The sequence below is a fragment of the Cataglyphis hispanica genome, chromosome 9 (assembly GCF_021464435.1).
Source record: "Cataglyphis hispanica isolate Lineage 1 chromosome 9, ULB_Chis1_1.0, whole genome shotgun sequence".
Classification (NCBI taxonomy): Eukaryota; Metazoa; Arthropoda; class Insecta; order Hymenoptera; family Formicidae; genus Cataglyphis; species Cataglyphis hispanica.
In genome coordinates, this window is record NC_065962.1 from 2604158 (window position 1) to 2626648 (window position 22491).

Below are 22491 nucleotides of genomic sequence, written 5' to 3' on the forward strand. Positions count from 1 at the left end.
AACTGGCCAAGTATTTACAAATAATTCAGTTTATAAAGATTTGTAATTTGAAATAGTAGATATCAAAAAATAAATTTTTATAAAAGTGTTTTAGACAGATTTTCTCCTTAAAATTAAAACACATTTAACTTTTATTAACAGAATGATTTCCGAAATAAGTTCAATTTTGAATAGTATATCACAAATTATATTACTTCAGAGTTTATTAGAGGTGTTATGTACTATAATATCAAATCATACTGTTAATGTTAAGTGCAATTAGAATTCTTTTGATTTACAAAGTATATCTTACAGGATGTATAATTTAAAAGAAAATTTTTCGTAAACTCTAAGTCGGGACGCGCGTATAAAACAAACTTACAAAGCAAAATATAAAAACTTGGCGTGAAAATATAAAATAAGTTTCAATTTTTATTGTATAAGATGTTTATCGTCCGAGACTTAATCGCGTTGCGATACTCGCGGGTGCGTTTGTCCGTCGGCCGTCTCATTTTGCGCTTGTCCTTTTTTTTGGGAGCACGCTCGCTCGCACGCTCACTATAACTTTCTCGCACAAAAATATTGAATCTTATCAAACCAAATCAAAAATGATAATTTCAATATGTCTTTACAAAATGTACAGATAATAATATATTCTATAAAATTTCCAAATTATTTGAAAAATTAAAAATATTACTAATACAAAATTCATGATTATGAATTCTGTTATAAAAACTACGATGTTACTACTGATCTTAGCAATTGAAAATTTCTCGAGTTATCAAAAACAATTATTTCGAAAATTATTATAACGGGCTGTTTAGCCACAAATTGATAAAACTATATTTTAATACATATTCACCTATATCATTCTGTAAGAAGACTGGCATGTTGTTAGCAGTTTGGACTAAAACAATGAACAATAGTAATTCGCAGGATAAAATCTTTGCGGTCGGCATTTTATCAAAACAATGCTATCCCACATTTCGCCATTTAAAACCATTTAATCGTAAATTGGAAAACAACATTATTTTTGTTATATTGTTATATACTACTGTATACTATAAAGACCGGCATTTTTTGCATTTTGGGCAAAAACAATAAATAGTAGTAGTTCGCAGTATAAGATCCTTTCGGTCGACTTTGTCAAAATAATACTATCCCATGAATTGCTAAAACATTTAGAAATAAATTGGAAAATAATTTAATTTTTATATATATTAGATTATCGTATGCTACAAAGACCGGCATTATCTTTTGCATTTTGCGTTAAGACAATAAATGATAGTAGTTCGCAGGATAAGGTCTTTTTAGTTTGCACTTTGTCGATATAATACTATGAAATATAAAAATACTATGAAATAAAAAATACTATGAATCGCAGAGTTTTACGCATATAAAAAGTGTTTTTATTGAAAACCGTTAATATGTTAAAACATTGTCTAACAAAATAAAATTATTCCATACATTTCGGCCCCTCTTCTTCTTTATCAATGGTAATCAATTATAATAATTATAAATAGTAATAAATTAATTAAGTGTGAAAAAATATTCATAAGAGATGTTAAATCAGAGCGCGATAACGAAGTTAAATTACATCTTATAATTTAAGTACCGCGGTTATTAAGAAAATAACCTTTATTTTTGTATATATTAATCTACCATATACTACGAGGACCGGCATATTTTTTGCATTTTGGATTAAAACAATGAACAGTAATTTGCAGTATAAGATTTTTACAATATGCATTTTGTCGAAATAATACTATCCTAAGAATCGCTATCTAAACTATTTAATCATGAATTGGAAAAGAACATTATTTTTGTATATATTGGATTCCTGTATGCTACGAAGACCGGCATTCTATTTTCCATTTTGCACTAAAACAATGAATGATTATTCCTAGGATAAGATCTTTTTGGTCGATACTTTATCGAATTAATATTATTTTATAAATCACTCTAAAATGATTTAAGCATAAATTAGAAAGTAACTTTATTTTTGTGTATATTAGACTACCATATATTATGAGGACCGGCTCTTTGCATTATGCATTAAAACAAAGAACGATAGTAATTTGCAGGATCTTTTTAATCGGCACTTTATCAATATAATACTACCCCATGAATCGCTATCTAACACTATTTAGACATATATTGAAAAAAACTTTATTTTCGTATATACAGTATGTCTGATTTAAGTGGATATGCTTAAATATTTCGTAGAAAATTAAAGAACCCAAAAAAGTTGTTTAAATAAAAGTTGGTTAGTTAGAAAAGGGGCGCAATTAGCTTTTTTGTGATTGGAGGTATAGATGATATCTCAAGATAATCTAAATTTTTTAACCCTCTATGGGCCGAATTTTTGTTTTAAATCCTGTCCTAATGTTAATTAAATTTAAATAAATTTTGTTTTAAATTAAAAAAAAATTTGTTTTAAATATTTAAATTGTTTTAAATATTCACTATGTGACTTTCAAGTCACGCGGCCTATAATGTTTGCATAATTATTTGGTAAAATATCGATAAATTGAAATGTGACCTGAAAGTTACACGGGCCCATAGAGGATTAAAAGGAAAGCTGTATTTTTTTATTCATATTATGATAGTGGTTGCAAAGACGAGAACAAAGACCTATAATTAAAGGTCATTCAAGGTCACGCAAGGTCGTAAATTATCAAAAAACTTGTTTGCATTCTTTATTATATTTTTCAATGTTTGTATATAATTAGGGATAACAAGAACATTTGAATTTAATCTTTTCTTCAACATGTTCTCCGTTATTAAGAATGCAGCTTTGCAATCTTCTCAAAAATTTTGATTCTACGCGTTTCAACATTTTATCATTAATTCTTGTATAAGTAGCTAAAATCCTCGTACATAGTTCATTACCATTTTCCACTGGTGTTTGAAAAACTATTTGTTTCAAAAAGCCCCAAAGAAAAAAATCGCAGGCAGAAAAATACTAAGAATGTGAACAAGTTTTTGTTAATTTACTTGTGTGACATTTAATTATAGGTTTGTGTACTCGTCTTCGCAATATCTATCACACTATGTATAAAAAAAATACAGCTTCCCATTTAAAAAAATTTAGATTACCTTGAGATATTCTCTATACTTCCAATCACAAAAAAGCTAATTGCGCCATATTTTGTCCCCTTTCTCATCAAACAACTTTTGTTTAAATAATTTATTTGTGTCTTTAATTTTCTACTAAATATTTATGCGTATCCACTTAAATAAGACATACTGTATAAATATTGCATATTTTACATTAAAACGATGGCAGATAACAATTGGCATAACAGAAGACCTCTTCTTTAATCAATAATTAAAGAGATATTAAAAAGAATACGAGCTATTAAAAGATACTATCTCATAAATAGCTATTTCAAGAGATTTAAATTATTTACGTCTGATGTAGAAATATATTATAAACTGTCTGCTAAAATCTTTTCTACTATATCTCTTCATGTGCATTAAAAACGGCAAGTGACTTTATCAAATTTTATCATATGCGAATTATTGGATGGTCATCACAATATACAAAATACAAAAATTAAAATGTACTCGTAATGTAGTTTTGTATAATTACAGAAATGGTACTCCTAATATACGAAAGTCGGTAAAGAAATTACGAGGTCCGGTCCACACAATATACGTTGCGTATAAAATATTATGAGAACCGTCCTCATAATGACGTTTGATCTACATAATATACAATTGTTCAATGAAAGTGTCCTCACAATATACGATTCACATGTATATATATATATATATATATACATATATATATATATATATATATATATATATACATGTGAATCGTATATTGTATATATATATAATCGTATATATATATATATATATATATATATATATATATATATATGTAATGTATATATATATATATATATATGTATGATATATATATATATATATATATATATATATATATATACACACAACCAAAAATAGTATATAAATATATATTATTTAATTCCATTAAGCAACTGTTTTCATTTATTTCTATATTATAAATTTAATTTTGTTGATCTATTAACATATTTTTTGTTTTTGCTATTAAATCCTTCACTTTTTTATTCAATATATTAGAAATCCATAATAAAAAATCTATATTAAAAAAATTTTTTCTGCTTCTATTGCTTTTTTAAAAGTTATGAACTATTACATAATTCTTGTTATATATTTTAACATAAACCTTAACCCTTTCTTAAGAAAGCATGTATATGAGTGTATACGAGCATATATAGGGTGATCTGGAACAAGTATAATGTCCTTAAAAGGACGTATTCCTGAATGAATTCTAAAACGATTTCTTCTTTACAAAAATTTCGTCTGAACCTTAATTTTTAAATTGCAAAAGGAGTGAGTAAATTACGAGACGAGTACAGAAGGTAGATAAGGGCGATGCAATTCACCATCAGATGCAAGCGTTTACGCGAAGTGCTCGCTACAGCTGATCGCGCGCTACAGTATACTCGTCCCGTAATTCGCTTACTATTTTCTTTTATAATTTACAAACTAAGTTTCAGACGAAATTTTCGTAAAGAAAAAATTGTCTTAGAAATCATTCAGGAATATGATCTGTTAAGGACGAGCGGTTGTTCTGAATCACCTCGCTACAGCGCTCGATCAGATGTTTGTTGATACACATTCGCAGTTTGCAATCGACAATCGGTAGCAATAGTATCGACATAACCTGCTTGTTATCATCGCGTGATCTCCGCGTCAAGTAACGTACTTTGCGAATTTAAGGTGATTCTTTAAGTAATTAAGTAAATAATCGGTAGTGATCTGTTGTGAATAATCGGTGATCAATAGTGATCGATTGAGTAAAACTCTTGAAGTTGGGCCTGTAGACCGATAATCTTGATCTTGACATATGTTGTCAAAGATGTTGTCAAGATTCTTCTGAGTAATTCTCCGCACAGAATTAAGTGGCAGACGGCATTAGTTGAGAAGATATAACGGTAATTATGCAGAAAAAGGATAATCCTCATGTATGACTTTAACTTTAAAATATGTTATTAAGATCATCGTCCTAAGTGACTCTGATCTTGAAAAAAGTAGCGGTCATGATCCGTTCAAAAGTTATAAAGCATTAAAGAGTGAACTTTACTTTGTCTTCGCAAACTACATGCGTGGACACAGTGGGTTCCGCCCTCCCCGCCACGGATGTGTGTTCCACTTCCAGAAAATATGGGTGATTACGATAACTACGGCCCCCTATCTGAAGAGTTTCTGAAGGCATTTTTAATGAGAAACAAAATAGTAAAAATTGAAAAAAAAATTTCGACCAATAGTTTCCGAGATATGCGATTTTAAAGTTTCACAGTTTTAATGCATTTTCTGTTATAAAATAAGGAAAAATAAAGTTTATTTACGTTGTAGTTGTGTAAAGCAGACGTGGAAAAATGTGTTTGTTTACATTTTCAGAGACAAAATTCCTTGAATTTTTCCACTTTTCACGCAAAGTAGGTTCAACGCAAACCTATGTGTCTAATTTTTTGATAATGGACCCTCCCCGTAGGATGGGTGGAACATACTGCCTCCACGCATATATTTTTTAATGCGAAATGAAATTCCACATGGGTTTACAACTTTTCACTCAAAGCGAGGTTCAACGCAAATCTATGTATCTAATTTTTTGATAATGGAGTCCCCCGTAGGGAGGGGGAGGGGGGGGCAAAACATACTGCCTCTACGCATATTTTTAATGCGAAATGAGATTCTACATGGTTTTTGCAACTTTCGATTTTATATTTACCTAAAAATTATATAAAAAACACTTATCAATATAAAAATTTGAGTTCAATCTCAATTTGTGGGGAAAGTGAAAAAACCCAAGGAATTTCGTTTTTGAAAATGTAAACAGCCTTTTTCACATCTACTTTTCACAAATGCAACGTAAAAAAACTTTATTTTTTCTTATTTTATAACAGAAAAAGCATTAAAACTATAAAATTTAAAAATCGCATGTCTTGGAAACTATTGGTCAAAAATTTTTTTTTGACTATTTTTTCCGTGTTTCTTGTCAGAAATGCCCTCAGAAATGACTCTTCAAATAGGAGGCCGTTATCGTAATCATGCCAGAAGATATAACCTAATCCAAATCTTTTTCCGATTTAATTATATATCTCTTTTCACACTGTAAGCAGGGAGCGGTGTTCTACATACAAAACTTTAATTTGCTATATCTTCTAAACTAATGCCATCCGCCATTAAATTATTCAGAAAAACCTCCTTGACAATATATGTCAAGGTCAAGATCATTGGCGTATAGGCCCAACTTCGAGTGAGCAAGTGAGCGAGTGAGAGGGAGAGCGAGCGAATGAAAGAGAGAGAGAGAGAGAGAGAGAGAGAGAAATAGAGAGAGAAAGAGAGAGAGACAGAGAGAGAGTGTGTTTATGTGTGTATGAGAATGTGTACGTGTACTACATACACACACATAAATTCTCACACATACATAAACTTTCTCTCTCTCTCTCTCTTTCTTTCTCTCTCTCTCTTTCTCTCTCTCTCTCTTTCTCTCTTTCTCTCTTTCTCTCTCATTCGCTCGCTCTCCCTCTCACTCGCTCACTTGCTCACTTGTTCTTATCTTGTAAAGATTCAATTTTTCATAAATTAAATGTTTACACAAATAATTGCTGCACGGTCGTGGATAGCACGAGAAATGTTTTTTATGATAAAACTTTAGAAAAGGGAATCCAGTTCTAATGACCTTGATTTTGACATATGTTGTCAAGGTCACTGTTCTGAGTTACATCCAAGAGGTTTTAGCCATCGCTCATTGTTTATTAAAAAGTTATTAACAAAAGAATTTCTACGAATTATTTGAAATTCCCAAGTTGCAAAACCCAAACCAAATTTTAGTTTTAGAAATATGTTTGGGTTAGGTTATATTTCCTGAACCCCCCATAGGCGTGGAGAGGTGGCGAAACCCATTGTGTCCACGCATACACTTTCCCATTCACAGACCAATTGCGGGGTGGACTTCGATATTCACTTATACGTTCACTCGCGCTTCTTTCTCTCTCTCTCTTTCTCTCTCTCTCCTTTTGTTCATTCATTATTCTTTCACTCCCATTATTATATTTTTGTATTTGTTCAACTATTTATTCTTCTATTTTATTCTTATCTCTCTATACGTAAGTAAATAAATAAATAAATAAATTTATTTTTATTTTATACAGCATAAATAAGATATACAGCCTGTGTTCCGTAATTCACTACCAGCGCTGTAAGCGTGACGTTGCAGCGCGCTGATACAGATATTCCGTTTTAAAAAATGCACTGTGGCGTACAAAATAGAGAAAACGGAATGAAGATTGAGTACTGTAACAGTTTGACAACAAAAGTTGAACGTATATCGGCTGCGTATAAAAAATAAAATATGGAAAATGCTATAATAACTATTACTAATAATATTGCACAGATTATCGTGAAAACAAGTACCTCCAGTAAATCTGACAGTGATTCAGATGGATTAGAGGAATGCGTGACAATATTAAAAGGACAAAGAACAAATTATGTACCAAGAATAAGATAAGAGATACATAAATTCGTAAGAGATACGTAGAAGATTGTGTATCTCAATACACAGATATGGATTTCAAAAGTCATTTTCGGTAAATTTTAATAATCTTTTAGTCTTTATAAATATAATAATGTTTATAATACTAATAATACATTTTTAATTAATTAATTAATTAATTAATTAATTAAGTAATTAATACATAATAATACATTTTTAGATTACGTCGAAATACATTTTATTTTACATTAGAATTAATAACGTTCTTGTTAGAAAGAAATAGAAAATTTGGTAGATTTCCAATCTCTCCTGAAAAGCAATTATTACTTGCTCTTTGAGTGATAGGTACGCATAATTCTTATAGGTAGAATTGAATTACGTTAATAATAATCATAATCTACTCAAAAGTTTTTTATTGTAAAATACTAAAATATTATATTATTAAATGTTATAGGTGCATAAGTGATCGCTTTGATGTTGGCAAAGCAACAACATGGAGAGCTGTTCGAAGAGTTGTCAATGCTCTTTATTTATTTCTTTATACGTTTATTAAGTGGCCGATAAAAGAAGAAGCAGAACAAACATGGAATATTGTAAAAGACAAATGTGGTTTTCCAAAAGTAATTAGAGCTATCGATGGAACACATATACGTATCGCAGCACACAAGATTTATCCTGAAGCATACATCAATAGAAAGGGCTATCATTCAATTCAATTACAGGTATTATTGTAATTATAATTATACTAAAAATTATGCTTTTTAGATACATACAATATCATTTTTATGATACTATATGTATACATGATTTCAGGTTATATGTGATTCTGACCTAAAATTTATACATTGTTATACTGGGCAAGTGGGATCTGTGAATGATGCCAGAGTTTTTAAATTATCAGGAGTTTACGATTTATGCACTGAAAACTACTTTTATGATAACAGTCACATATTAGATGATGCAGCATACAATTGATCCTTGCGTTATAGTTCCTTTTAAAGATAATGGACATCTAACTGAATCTCAAGTAAAATATAATACATGTCATGCACAAAGTCGAATAATGGTAGAGAGAGCATTTGGTTTACTCAAAGATAGATTCCGCAGCATATTAGATAAATTATCTATGACCAGAACAGATTTGATACCAAAATACATAATTGTGTGTTGCATTTTGCACAATATTTATATATTACAAAACGATTTCATCGAAATTCCATTTATAGTTAATGAACCGCAATTTACTTTACATAATGATATTAATAACATTGAAAGAAGAAATCAAGGCATAGAGAAATGAAATACAATTATGTACTCATTAATGCATGGAAATATATAAACTATAATAAAAATGTAAATAGTATATAGTATTTATAAAATAATAAAATGTTTTTGGATAATAAATTTTATCTTTATTTCAACTAGTTACAGCTTTTATCTTTTTTCAGTTTCAATCTTTTACATTTTTCTTTATACACAACAAAACTTATACTTTTCAAAAATTATATATTATTTGAACCTTTTTGTTTTTTAAACAAATTATTTTTTATCTCTTAAACTAAACTTTTAGTAACATTTATTTAGCTAAATAAACATATTCTTTGTTAATAATAGTTGGTAATCTTTTGTTAATAATCTTGGAATATAAATAAAAAAAGTATTTTAATTAAACAACAAAACTGAATTAATAATCACAGTTTTAACAGTCTTAAATGTATAATCATAGTTTTAACAATTTTAAATGTATAATCAGTTTTCAGTAATATCAATTGTTTTGATTGTTAACTATCTTTTGCAACAAATTTTCCATCTAATTCAGAATTTGCATTTTTTCTGAATATCTCTTTTCTACAGGTTCACATTTCAATTTTTTTTTTCATTAAAGCAATTTTTGATATATTCTTGTAAAATATGATTAATTCTTCTCTTTGAATCTAAAAAAGCATAAAAACGTATATAGTTTATTTAAACACAATTAAAAATAGTTTATTGAAACACAATTTTTTGACACACAGTTTATTGAAAAACAAAAAGCTTTTTTACTTTTTTCTTTTCTATTTTCCTTTTCATCTTCAGACACTTCAGACGTTTCAATATTTGAGTCAGCCAATGGATCCATCCATGGTTTGCTTTTACACTTTCATCTATAACCTATAGTGTAAAAAAAAGTTAGAAAAATGATTTTATTAAAACAATAATAAGTGTATATATAATGTATATTTTAAATAATAAAATATAAAAATAATTAAATGTTTTAAATAATATAAATATAAAAAATATTTTAAATAATATAAATTAAAAAAACACACTTCATAATATTCCTATGTTTTTCTTAAATTACCAGAGTTACGATTATGATCATTTATCATACGGTAGGTTCGTTTTAACGTTTGGTATTTTGTGCAACATTTTTGTGCATTTACACCTTTTGCTTGCATCATTTGTGCAACTTTATTCCAACACTGTTTTTGTGTCATTTTTTCTAATGTAAAATCACTTTCCATTTTCTTATAAATTGTAATTAATAAAAATGTTTCTGCACGATTCCAGTTGTGCGATATTATTGATTATTTCTCAGTAGTGTTCACAAATTTTCCAAAAACAATCGTTATTATTAATGCATGATTAAGTTCTTTCCAAGTTTTTGATAAAATCTGCAATATAGGAAAGTAAAAAAGAATACCTATTGTTTGTTTTGGTATTGATTCCTGTTGAGCATATCTTTTTGCTTGTAATGTAAAATTTGAGCAAATACCATATCTACAACAATTATCTTTGTTTATTTCTCTATACATTAATACAAGTATATAATATACATAATTAATAGTACAAGTATTAAAAAAAACCTTATTCTTACCACTTTTTCTGCATCTTCTTCATTTACTATTATTTCATATAAAATATTAATCTCCGCATCAATCAATGTTATTTTTTTATCTTTTGCCATCTCACAGCTATTGATAAAAGTTTAAATGATCTTCTCTAATTCTGTCAATTGCTTCGCCATATTGTATTATAATTACTATCCAACATCTATTCAGCCGCAGCAGCCATAGCAGGAAGACAAAATTTATGACGTCATTGTTCTAGTGCTGTCACAATGCGTTGTAGTGAATTTTGGAACGATTTTCACAGCGCTGCCAGTACTGGCAGTTAATTACGGAACGCAGCCTTTGTATGTGGAATGTCTCATTTTGTTATCATTCATACAGTGAGAGCGAGTAGGCAAGTGAGTAGTTCCGTGTGTCGTCATAGTATGTACCTTATAGACAGTCCCGTATACATCGCGAATATCATGAGTGCAATTATATGCGGTTTGGCCGATACCGAATGTAGATCTCCCAGACTACTCGTACTCTGTTACTCTGTTACTGTTTAAGAACTTTTGCGATCACGTGTAATAATCTTTTAAGAAAGATGTCTACAATTTAATCTCTACAATTAATACTTAACGATTCATAAACGAATGCTAGTTATCAAAGCAGATATTACTTTCATGTGATTTATTAATATACTATTATACTAAGTAAAAGAAAATCTTACAAAAGTAAAAAAAATACATCAAGTATATTATATAAAAAAAAATCCTAACTTGTATGCAAAATATTACTAACAAAAATTTTAATATTTATTCCTAAAAAATAATTTTTAAATTTTGCAGAAAAAATATAAATTTTTATAAAAAACAGTTATAACAAAATGCAAACGAAAAGGATGAAGATTAAAGCTACATACAAATACTTGGCGTGCCGATGTGAAATAAGAATTTGCAAGATTATTATTATTAATATATTATATCAATATATCAATATAATGTACATTATTATATCATTATCAATATATTAATAAGACATATAATGTAACCTGGGCACGCCAAGTATTTATATGTCGTTTTAATCTTCATCCTTTTTGTTTTTATTGTATATATTATACAAAATATTTATTTAGAGGAGGGATAATATAATAATGTAATTTCTTGATAGAAATAAAATGCATTTTAATTTTCTCCAGAGAATCTATAACATTTTTATAATTGCAAGATTGATTTTATGACAAATATTATTTCAAATTACAACTCTTTACAAATTAAACTTTCTACTAGTTTCTACGTACTTGGCTAGTTAACTATTGATTTCATATTTAGTTTTGATTTTTATTTTTTAAGTGAACATTATTTTCCAAGGAAAAATACTTTTAAAAGTTATTTTGTAGAAAAAAAAAATTAAAAATTTTGTAATTTTTTGCGTACTACTTAGCATATTTTTTATGTACTTGGCGTATTTTTTTACCTTTGTAAGATTTTTTTTAGAGAGATATTATATATAATTTTTTATTATATTTAATATTAAAGAAAACACATTTTTTACATTTTCTCCTGACGGAAGAGACCACCACTTTCTTGCGGTTTCCGTTGAGCAACATGTACGTTGCGTTTATTAAAAATTAATAAAATATTATTTATGTATATATATACATATATATATATACATATATATATATATATATATATATATATATATATATACAGGGTGTCCGATAATTCGCGGATTACCCTTTAAGGGAAGGTAGAGGGTGTTATTCTGAATAGAAAAATCCTGTATCATTTTGTGATTTTCTCAATATTTAAGAAAATATTAATTTTAAAAGATCAGCCAACGAAGTGTCGCGAAAAGCTCGCAGCACGAAAATGCCTCCCACTGTCAATTGATACTCGGTCCGCGGCGAAGCAATGGGAGGAGCGGTTTGCGAGCGTGCTTCGCTATGGCAACCGAAAGAATTACACACATAATGAAAAGATCACATACAAAAAACGGAGCGCGCATTATGTGTGTATTTCTTTCGGTTGCCATAGTGAACCATGCTCGCAAACTGCTCCTCCCATTGCTTCGCCGCGGACCAAGTATCAATTGACAGTGGGTGGCATTTTCACGCCGCGAGCTTTTCGCGACACTTCGTTGGCTGATCTTTTAAAATTAATATTTTCTTAAATATTGAGAAAATCACAAAATGGTACAGGATTTTTCTATTCAGAATAACACCCTCTACCTTCTCTTAAAGGGTAATCCGCGAATTATCGGACACCCTGTATAATGATATATATATATATATATGTATATATGTATGTATATATATATGTATATATGTATGTATATATATATATGTATATATACATATAGTATAAAATACACACACGCACGCACACACACACACATACACACACACACACACACCACATGGGGAGGCTGTAACCCCTACGTGGCGCGTCCTCAAGTGGCGGATCGAGGAACGCCCTCTAGATATAGAAGGTAGGGGGCAATTAAAATACCTCCCGTGGACCAACAGCAACCCATGGTTAGTACACCTAAGAAAAAACTATTTACGAAGCAGAGACACGAATCCCCAGTACCGGCGTCGCTAGGGAGTGGGCAAGCGGGCTCTCGTCATCATACGACCGCAGTGCTGCAGGGGTGAGCAACTTGGCTCCTGTAACATCTACAGCTACAAGTCTGGCAAATAGAAGGAAGGCACTTGACGAACTCCAAGCTAGAGTCATGGAGCTGTCAAACTACATAGCCCCGAAACATAATGTGCATGCGGAGATTAAAAAATTCGTCGCCGGGATACGTATGGCCCTTAACCCATTTGCATCACACAGAAAAATGAAAAATTCGTTCTTATCACCAAAAATTTTTTTGATTGCATTTAAATGAAAATGTTTTTAAATGTTAAAAACAAAAGCAATATTACATAAATAAAAAATTTTTACTTCATATTATCACAAGATATAATCATATTCATACAACATATATACGTTTTCTAGATCTAATCACCTCTTCATTGCTGTCGGAAACATAACCATCCATTTTGTTTTTTATTTTTCTAAGTTATTTTACCCTGAAACTATTCGCGATCACCTCTTTTCATTGACTGAGAGCCAAATACGCATGGGTATAATATACGCTCTGTTGATAAATGCGCACGTGCAATGAGCGCATATATGCGCGCATATATGCGCTTATGATGCAAATGGGTTAATAGAGTCATGAAAGAAGAGGACCAACTTTGAATCACCGCGTCAATCCCAAGAAGGGATGAGATAACTCAAACAACGCCGGGTTTATGGGAAAATATTACTCGTAAGATATAAATGAAGAGGAAGCCTGAGGAGTCGCCTCCGAGTAAAGAACCCAGGAGAGATAAGAAGATAAAGGACAGAACTCCATCACCGCAGAGCAAACCCGAGCCAGAGGGTAAGCCAGCGTCGGACTGGCAGATTGCAGCGGGTAGGAAGGCAAAGAAGAAACACCTGAAACGTAAGGAACGCAAAGAACGTCCAGGACGGGTTCAGCCGGACAATTCTTTTGAAGAAGACTGGCGACATGTACGCGGACATGTTAAGAAAGATGAAGAGCGATCCGAAGACAGCCGAAGTCGGGGCGAGTGTCGCGAAAGAAGAAGAAGTTGGATTAGCGGCAGAGGCAGTGGCAAGAACAAGTTGTAAAATGCTATAACGCTCGAAAAGCAGAGAACCATAGATGAAGTAGCTATCAAAAAATTATTGTAATTAATTGAACTTTTTATTGGTTTACCGTCTTATTTTCCTGATTAAAGATTTTTCCGTTTAAATGAAAAATGAAAGAATCAAGAAAGTAAGTTACTTACTTGAAGTAAAATGATAAAGACACTAAAAAAATAATCCATAATCATTGAATTTAGTATATTTTTTTAAATTGTATATACATAATTATTAACCAAACTTTCGTAATTATAATACTTTAATGACAATTAATTTTAGACGTTTTTAATGTTAAATTCTAAACAATTATGCATATTAATAATTCATTTATCTCTTCTTTTTAATGAATTTATTTTTTATAACTTCTTTTTTAATTTTTAAGAATTTATTGCATTTTTTTATAATGCTTTATCGCTGTTTATTATAATGTTTCAGTTATTTTTCTTTATTTTGAAAGTAAAATATAATTAAAATATTTTTAAATTATCTTTATAGCAACTTTTTATGTATTTTAATAAAAAATTTTAATAAAAAGTATCCTTAATTTTACTTTTTAAAAATTGTTTTTAATTATTATATAGGCCTGATGAATTCCAAACGGGATTTATTATTCCATCTCAAGTATGTAATTCAGCATAGTAATATAGCGCAATAAAAATCGCGAAAGGATATGATCTACAATCAGAGTCACAGAGCGTATTATTTGATGACATAGTTTGTGTGATGATATGAAATGGTGTCTTATAATATGAAATGGAGTATAAAAGGGTCCGGTCGAAATTATGACAGTTTAAATGGCCTTAGTGCTGTCATTAGTCATTTTAGCGAAATGATCTTAGATTCTTAGATTATTCGAGATGTAACAGAAAATGTAAAAGGTATGAATAATAATGATGGACATGTCCCTGATCACGATTGTTGTCGAAATTTTTACGGTTCTGCAAAAGCTATGGAACCTTATGTAGGAGAAAAACTTGTTGTCGAGAGTGAAATCTTCAAATCCCAAAATGTGGAAGTTGGAATTTTGATAGGGGACGTTGATAATTCCACCATTGCTGCTTGTCGAAGCGCCAGTAATTACCCCATTCTCAAACAATCACATAAAAATCACGCATCAGGAGATGTCAAAAAACAACTCTATGGTATTGAAAAAAAAACATAAAGAGCTGACAAAAGAGAGGATTGTATATCTTCATAAATGCTTGACATATGCCATTGCGCAAAATACAGGAAATAGCATAACTATGGCTGCAGCTATACATAGTATTTCACATCATGCTTTCAACGCTCATACTCAATGTAGCATATAGTGTGGTTACATAAAAAGAAAACTATGACCATTGTACTGTGCCTGAAGGATTTAATAATCAAAATTTGTAAGATTTTTAAATATTTGAAAGAAGTATTTTATAAATTGGCTGATAACGCTGCAAAATTTTCTTGTGGAGCCTCTAGTAATCGCAATGAGAGTTTAAATGCCACAATGGCAAGTAAAGCTCCCAAATCCCATTGCTACAGCATGAGTGCATCCACAGATTTTCGATTTTCATGCAGTGTTGCTCAAAAAAATTTTGGGGAAAGATATACCCAAGAAATAGCAAAAAAAATTTAGCTATCACCTGGAAAGCACCATTCACGTCATATCACCAAGACAAACAAAATTTATTTGCAACGGAAAGCTCACATAAATATTCATCGATATAAAAAAACTGTATGGAAAAAAAAACGTCTACGCTATCATGAGGAAATAACGAAGAACTTACGTATTAAAGTAATTGTGGCTTATTGACATAGTCAGCTGTTCCTATTAAGGAAGAAAATAATGAGCATAATAACAAGAGTGATATTCCGATTATCCTCTTTGATCTAGAGATTTCAGGCCTGAGATGAGATTGCGACGTCTTACAGATTGCAGTTAAATCTGGCAAAAAAATTTTGATATTTATATCAATCCAACATAGAAAATCTCCATAGGTGCGACTGCAGCCAATGGTCTGATCAATTGTCATGGAGATCTTATGTATCACGGATTCAAAGTCACGGATCATCAGTTTCAATGAAAGTCGCATTGGAAACATTTTTGCAGTGGGTTGAGAATTTTGAAACAAAGTGTGGTCTCGCTGCTCATAATTTATGTGGTCGTAATTTTGATGGTCCTAGATTATTTGATGCAATAAAGAAACATAATCTCAATGATAAATTTTCTAGTTTAATATACGGTTTTGTGGATACGCTACCCATAATTAGACCATATTTAGACAAATGATTAAAAAAAAAAGTAAAGACGCCTGTACATTGAGTGGATTAGTAAATTCATTAAATATTGATGCTATAGGAGCACATAACGCAATCTATGATTGCAGTCTTTTAGATAAAATATTACATGCTTTAAAAATTACAAATGAATCATTATTATAAAATGTTACGTTATATGATCAAAAAATAAACGATTGAAATATTCAAGATCAAAATAAGGAAAACTTTGCAATGCTAGCACCACTGGAAAATATCTTAGGGACAGCAACTCGTAAAAATTTGGCAAAAGCTGCAATAAGCCTAAATAAATTTGCAAAACGTATATTCTACATCTGGAATTGTTGGTATTCAAGACTTTTTCAAATAAAAAATGAAAAATAAAGTTTTTTTTATGGAAAAACGATTTTAAAAATTATCGACTTTCTTGCTAAAAAAACTAATTATAAGATTATTAGGAAATATAATATATGATAAAATACGATAGAAGAAATGTTTATAAAATGTTTATAAAAGAAATCCTTATAATGTTTATAAAATAAATATAATTTATGAGTATAATTTCTTTTATATAATAAAAAAGTTTCTGTTGTTATAAAATATCTATTTACGTTTTGTTTCAATTATTTATGATTTTTCAAATAAACATGGAATATCTACTTTAATATTGTATAATCATTGAAAAGTCCTTGTCGCAAAAACTAACAAAATTAATTACAAACTTCTTCTTCTTCTTCTTCCTCTTGAAATAGGCTTAGAGCCTGTTTTTTCCGATCATTTCGCCTCGCGAGGCACAATTATCGGTTCTGTGAGCGTCAAATGCTTTTTATCGGGGGTAAGTTGCTGGCCTTGTCCCCAAACCCTTCTTTTTTAACCCGGGCTTGGGACCGGCTGCGTTAGATAGTGAATTAATTCATCCACCATCCGTTGCAGGCAAGATACTCTCAGCAGGTTTTTGTCATTGCCTGCCGAGAGATGGCGACCGTGAAATCCTACGATATTTTTAAGCTCGGGCTGGATTTGAACTTGAGATCTTTGGCATAGAAGAAAGTAAACACACATCTCTTTGCGCCACGATCGCCACAATTACAAACTTATTTTTTGAATATATCTGCATTTACGGACGGAGCAGAGATGCCAATTCCGAGACTCTGCCACCAGTCACAGCGTGTGGAGGGGACACAAAGAAAGAACCATATACGTGTGCGCTAAGGATGGATGATGTGCAAAATAAAATCGATTTTAAGAACATCAATTTTTCAAAAAAAAATTATTTCTGAAAATCGATTTTCTATTTAAAAAAATCGACAAATCAATCGGGTAAAAAATTATTGTTGAACGGATTATAACTTTATTATTGAATTTATTATTATTATTAAATCTTTATTATTATTTTTATATTATTACATTTTATACACTTTTTTTCTTATTATATACAATTATTTAGTTTTGTCCAAAGTTTTTGTACCTGAAAAATATTATTAAGTCATTTTTATTATATATAACTATAATAAAAATATGAGCCAATGATTCACATTATTTTATTTGTGATTTTATTTATTTATAATTTGCGACAACAAAGGATCTCAGATCTCGTCTCGTTTTACTGTATAGGTTACATTCAGAAACATCACTCGTGTACACACGGGTGTTGTATCTTCGTTCAACTTTCAGAAATAACAAAGATGGAACGAGACCTGTGCCTGGTTCCTGATTGGTCATCGCAATATTTTCCGCACTCATGAAGTCTTAGCGCATAATATTTCAATATTGCCTTATAAAAATCGGAAATCGATTAATCGACCGACAAAATATAATCGATTATTTGAATCAAAATATCGGTTCTGCCGATTAATCGAAAAACATCGCCCATCTCTGGATGGGCACACTGTGCGCTTGGCGTTCAGCTAGCGTCGGGCAGTAGAAAAGCGCAGACATATTATTCCTTGTCTCTTTCTCTCCCGCGATATCGCTATAGCTGACGGTCTCGAAAATCATATATCGTAGTAATGTTAATATTAGCGTTTTAGCTTGTATAGATCTCGCGTAAAAACATAAATAATTAATTAAATAAATCTTTTAATTATAATTAATTTTATATATTTAAATTTTATAATTAATTTTATAAAATATATAAAATAATTAAAGAAATAAACAATAAAAAATATGTAAAATTCATAAATATTCACTCTTGGCCAACGTTTTTTTCTCAAAAATTATTCTAATAATATTCTAAAAATAATATTTAAATTATATATATATATATATATATATATATATATATATCATATGATATATATATATATATATATATATGTATATATATATATATATCATATGATATATATATATATATACATATATATATATATATATATATATATATATATATACAGAGCGTCCTGTAAAGATTGTGCCAACGTTCATGAGCTGGTAGAAGACAGTAAACTGAACAGAAAAGTCCTTTGCCATTTTGCAATTTTCGCAATAATTATTGAAATATTAATTAAAAAATATTGCCGAATGAGCACGCGTTTCGCGCGGCTATGGCGCGGATAGACCATGGGACGCGCTAGGCGGGCCAGCGGCGAGCTTCATAGTATCGCATGGCAACGAAAAGTGTTTGATCTCACGTATATCCCTCTCATCGCGAGGCCAAACTTTTCGTTGCCGTGCGACGCTATGAAACCCGCTACTGTCACCTAAAGCGTACGTCCCGTGGTCTAGCTGCGCGATGGCCGCAAGGAACGCGTACTCATTCACCAATACTTTTTAATTAATATTTTAATAATTTTTGCGAGAATTGCAAAATGGTAAAGGACTTTTCTGTTCAGTTTACTGTCCTCTACGCGCTCACGAGCATTGGCACACTCTTTGCAGGACACCTTATATATATATATATATATATATATACCCATGTTGGAAGTTATTACATTCAGAAGTTTAAGAAAATATAACAATGTCATAACGAAGTACATCTATCTCCGGATTTATGTGTTTTGTTCGTCACTTCATTCACCAATGAACATTTGTGACATCTAATAAGTAATACCGATCCTAACCCTTGACATATCTCAATCTTCAAAAATTGTAGCGATAATGCTTCTTTGCGTGAGATGCACCACAGTTGTTCACCCAAAAATTTCAATTTAACGATGCGTCGTCCATCTATAACCCCTTCAACATTTGCTTCAACATTTTCTTCATGTTTTGTATTGGATTTTTTTTTTCTTTTATATCCACTTTTCTGTTACGCAAGTCTTTTCTCATTGTTTTTTAATAATTTTTGTAACAATATTTTCTTCCCAGCGATACATTTTTTTTGTAATAATTGTGACTGAATTTTTGATTGACTAACTTTTTCACTACCTTAGCTACATTTGTGTAAGTACGTGTGTATGTATGATAACAGGGCTCCCAACCTCTTGGATTGTATAGTTGTCATATTTAACTGTGTAGTTTATTAATATATTTAAAATAAAAATCTTTGTAATAAAGATATAATTTTTATATTTATACAAAATACTTACTATATAATAATAAATATGACTAAAATCATCAATTCAGAGAAAATAGTTTATTTTATAATTTTTCACAGATTTCACTTTATTAAGTTAAATTCAGAGCAAATTCAAAAATTTTTTGCCGAAATTTTCTTTAAGGAAAAAATAATAGTAACAGTTATTTATAGTCACTAAATCTATGTTATTACATTCCATTAGACTTGCCGTAACTATTTATATCTATATCTTTTATCTTTGAATCTGTGGAGGATTAATATCAATAACTTTAATATTTCCATAACTTTTGACTGTATCTCCAGAACATCCTTAAACGTTATACAAAAAAAATTATAAAGAACTTTTCTGCTTGGTTTAATCCGCTCTATCTGCATATTACGAATGGGGCGATTATTATCGTCTGATAATGTGCGTGCGTGCGTGCGCGTGTGCGTGTGCGTACATATATACTACGTTTATATACTATGTAACGGTCCACCTTTTCCGTACACCACGGCTCAGGCTCGTCGGTTTCCAGGATTCGGAAGAAGGGGGAAATCCAATTTACTCTTCCGATAATTTTTAACAAAACAGTTTATTTAAAGCTTATAAAGAAATAATACAGTTAAAGCTGCAATGTACGCTACTAATAATATAAATCAAAGCATTAAGCGTGGATAGCGTGAACAAGGCGATGTACGCTAATAAGAAACTAATACAATTAAAGCAATGAGTGCGGGCAACGTCGGTAATGCGATACAAGCTAGTGCGCTGGAGCATGCATTAAGGCTTTGCCGGTTTGAGTCTTACAAAATAACTAGTCAATCGCGGTATGTACAGAATCGGGCGGCTTGGCCCAGTATGTAAAAACCGGAATCCGTATTTATAGACGAGAAAACGGAGCGGACTCAGACGTGACGGCAGTTATTGCGAGGATGTGCACTGTGCGGCGATGTAGCCTGAAAAGAACTGGCAAGGCCGGTGTTCGGCGGCTTATCCTTAAAAGGACGAGGCGCCAATGATGTATTCTGCCGTCACGAGCGAGCGCGATCCTTTTCGGGTCGCCTGCGGTAGACGAATTAAATTATCTTCAATCGCGATATGTACAAAACGGTCTGTTTTCGGTGGACTACTGGATACAACCAAACGATACAGTAATCGGTCGGTCCGGTAGGGTATAACCCCTCGGTTTAACGAATCAGTCGGTCGGCGGGATATAATCCCTCGGTTTAACGAATCGGTTGGTCAGTTTACTGAAGTAACCGGTGTACGAATCGGTCGGTCCGGTGGGGTGAACCCACCCGGTATATCGGTTCGGTCAGTAACGCACTGTCTTAATCTAACGCCGTCCCAGCAACCGGAAAGCCCGGCATAATCACGAGAAGCCTGTGGCCTCGTTTAGCATGGATATGGGGTCCGCCGTCCCAGCAACCGGAAAGCCCGGCCTAACCACGAGAAGCCCGTGGCCTGATATAACGGAGTGACGAGAACCGCCGTCCCAGCAACCGGGAAACCTAGTCTAACCACGAGTAGCCTGTGGTCTGGGGTAACGGTGTGACGGGATATGCCGTCTTAGCAACCGGGAAGCCCGGCCTAACCACGAGTAACCCGTTGCCTGGTGTCTGCAGAGCTTAGTTTCGGATCTTGGTTCGGACAGGACTCAGGATCAGGAACTGGTCACGATACGCTCGCCGGACCGCCTTATATATCCGGCGTGGCTCTCCCACTCACGCAATTCAGCACGTGACAGAGCGGTCCCTTTGGAGGGGGTTCGCTCCATAGGTGCGAGCGTTTGAAGGCGCCATAAGCGCCATGTCTTATTTGGTGGGCGGATGGTCTGCCCGCAAGGCTGGTAACGGTATCGTTACAACTACATTTATATATTGCGTACATAATATACTAATGTATACACATTCAACAAATGCACAGATTTTTATATATGTATATGTTAAAAAATTTTCAATATCATTTAAAATCAAGATCTTAATCTTGATCTCGACCATTTTGTTGTACGAATTTTTATCTAATTATAATATTTGCTGATAAATGGCATAAAATCATCAATTTTTTATGGTATTCCAAATTATAACCCTCTAAAAAGCCTTATGAAGATAAAAAAATGCGCCAAGTACATAAAAAAATTCTAACTTGTACGCAAAAAATTACAAAACTTTTAATTTTTTCTCTAAAAAATAGCTTTTAAAAGAATTTTTCCTTGGAAAATAATTTCCACTTAAAAAAAAATCAAAACTAAATATGAAATCAATAGTTAACTAGCCAAGTACATAAAAACTATTTCAGTAGAAAGTTTAGTTTGTAAAGTGTTGTAATTTGAAATAATATTTGTCATAAAATCAATCTTGCAATTATAGAAACATTATAGATTCTTTGGAGAAAATTAAAATGCATTTTATTTTTATCAAAAATTACTTTATTATATTCTTCCTTTACTAAACCATTATTACACTAAGGATTATGTAGTTTTTTATAATTTATTTATTTGTAATAAAATTCGCAATATAATAGTGCTATTTAATATATTATACAAAATATTTATTTGGAGGAAGAATATAATAATGTAATTTCTTGATAAAAATAAAATGCATTTTAATTTTCTTCAGAGAATCTATAATATTTCTATAATGGCAAGGTTGATTTTATGACAAATATTATTTCAAATTACA

General features: G+C 31.1%; 1 long non-coding RNA gene and 1 pseudogene across 1 annotated transcript; one reads left to right on the forward strand and one right to left on the reverse strand.

The window, feature by feature from the left end:
* The first annotated feature begins 7108 nt into the window (after positions 1-7108).
* LOC126851879 (uncharacterized) lies at positions 7109-8837 on the forward strand (annotated as a pseudogene).
* A 342-nt stretch (positions 8838-9179) lies between these two features.
* LOC126852078 (uncharacterized) lies at positions 9180-10570 on the reverse strand. The gene is made up of 4 exons (XR_007687780.1): positions 10395-10570; positions 9879-10297; positions 9581-9688; positions 9180-9471 (listed from the first exon to the last, which is right to left on the reverse strand). It is a non-coding gene; the product is annotated as an uncharacterized LOC126852078 (long non-coding RNA).
* Positions 10571-22491: the final 11921 nt, after the last annotated feature.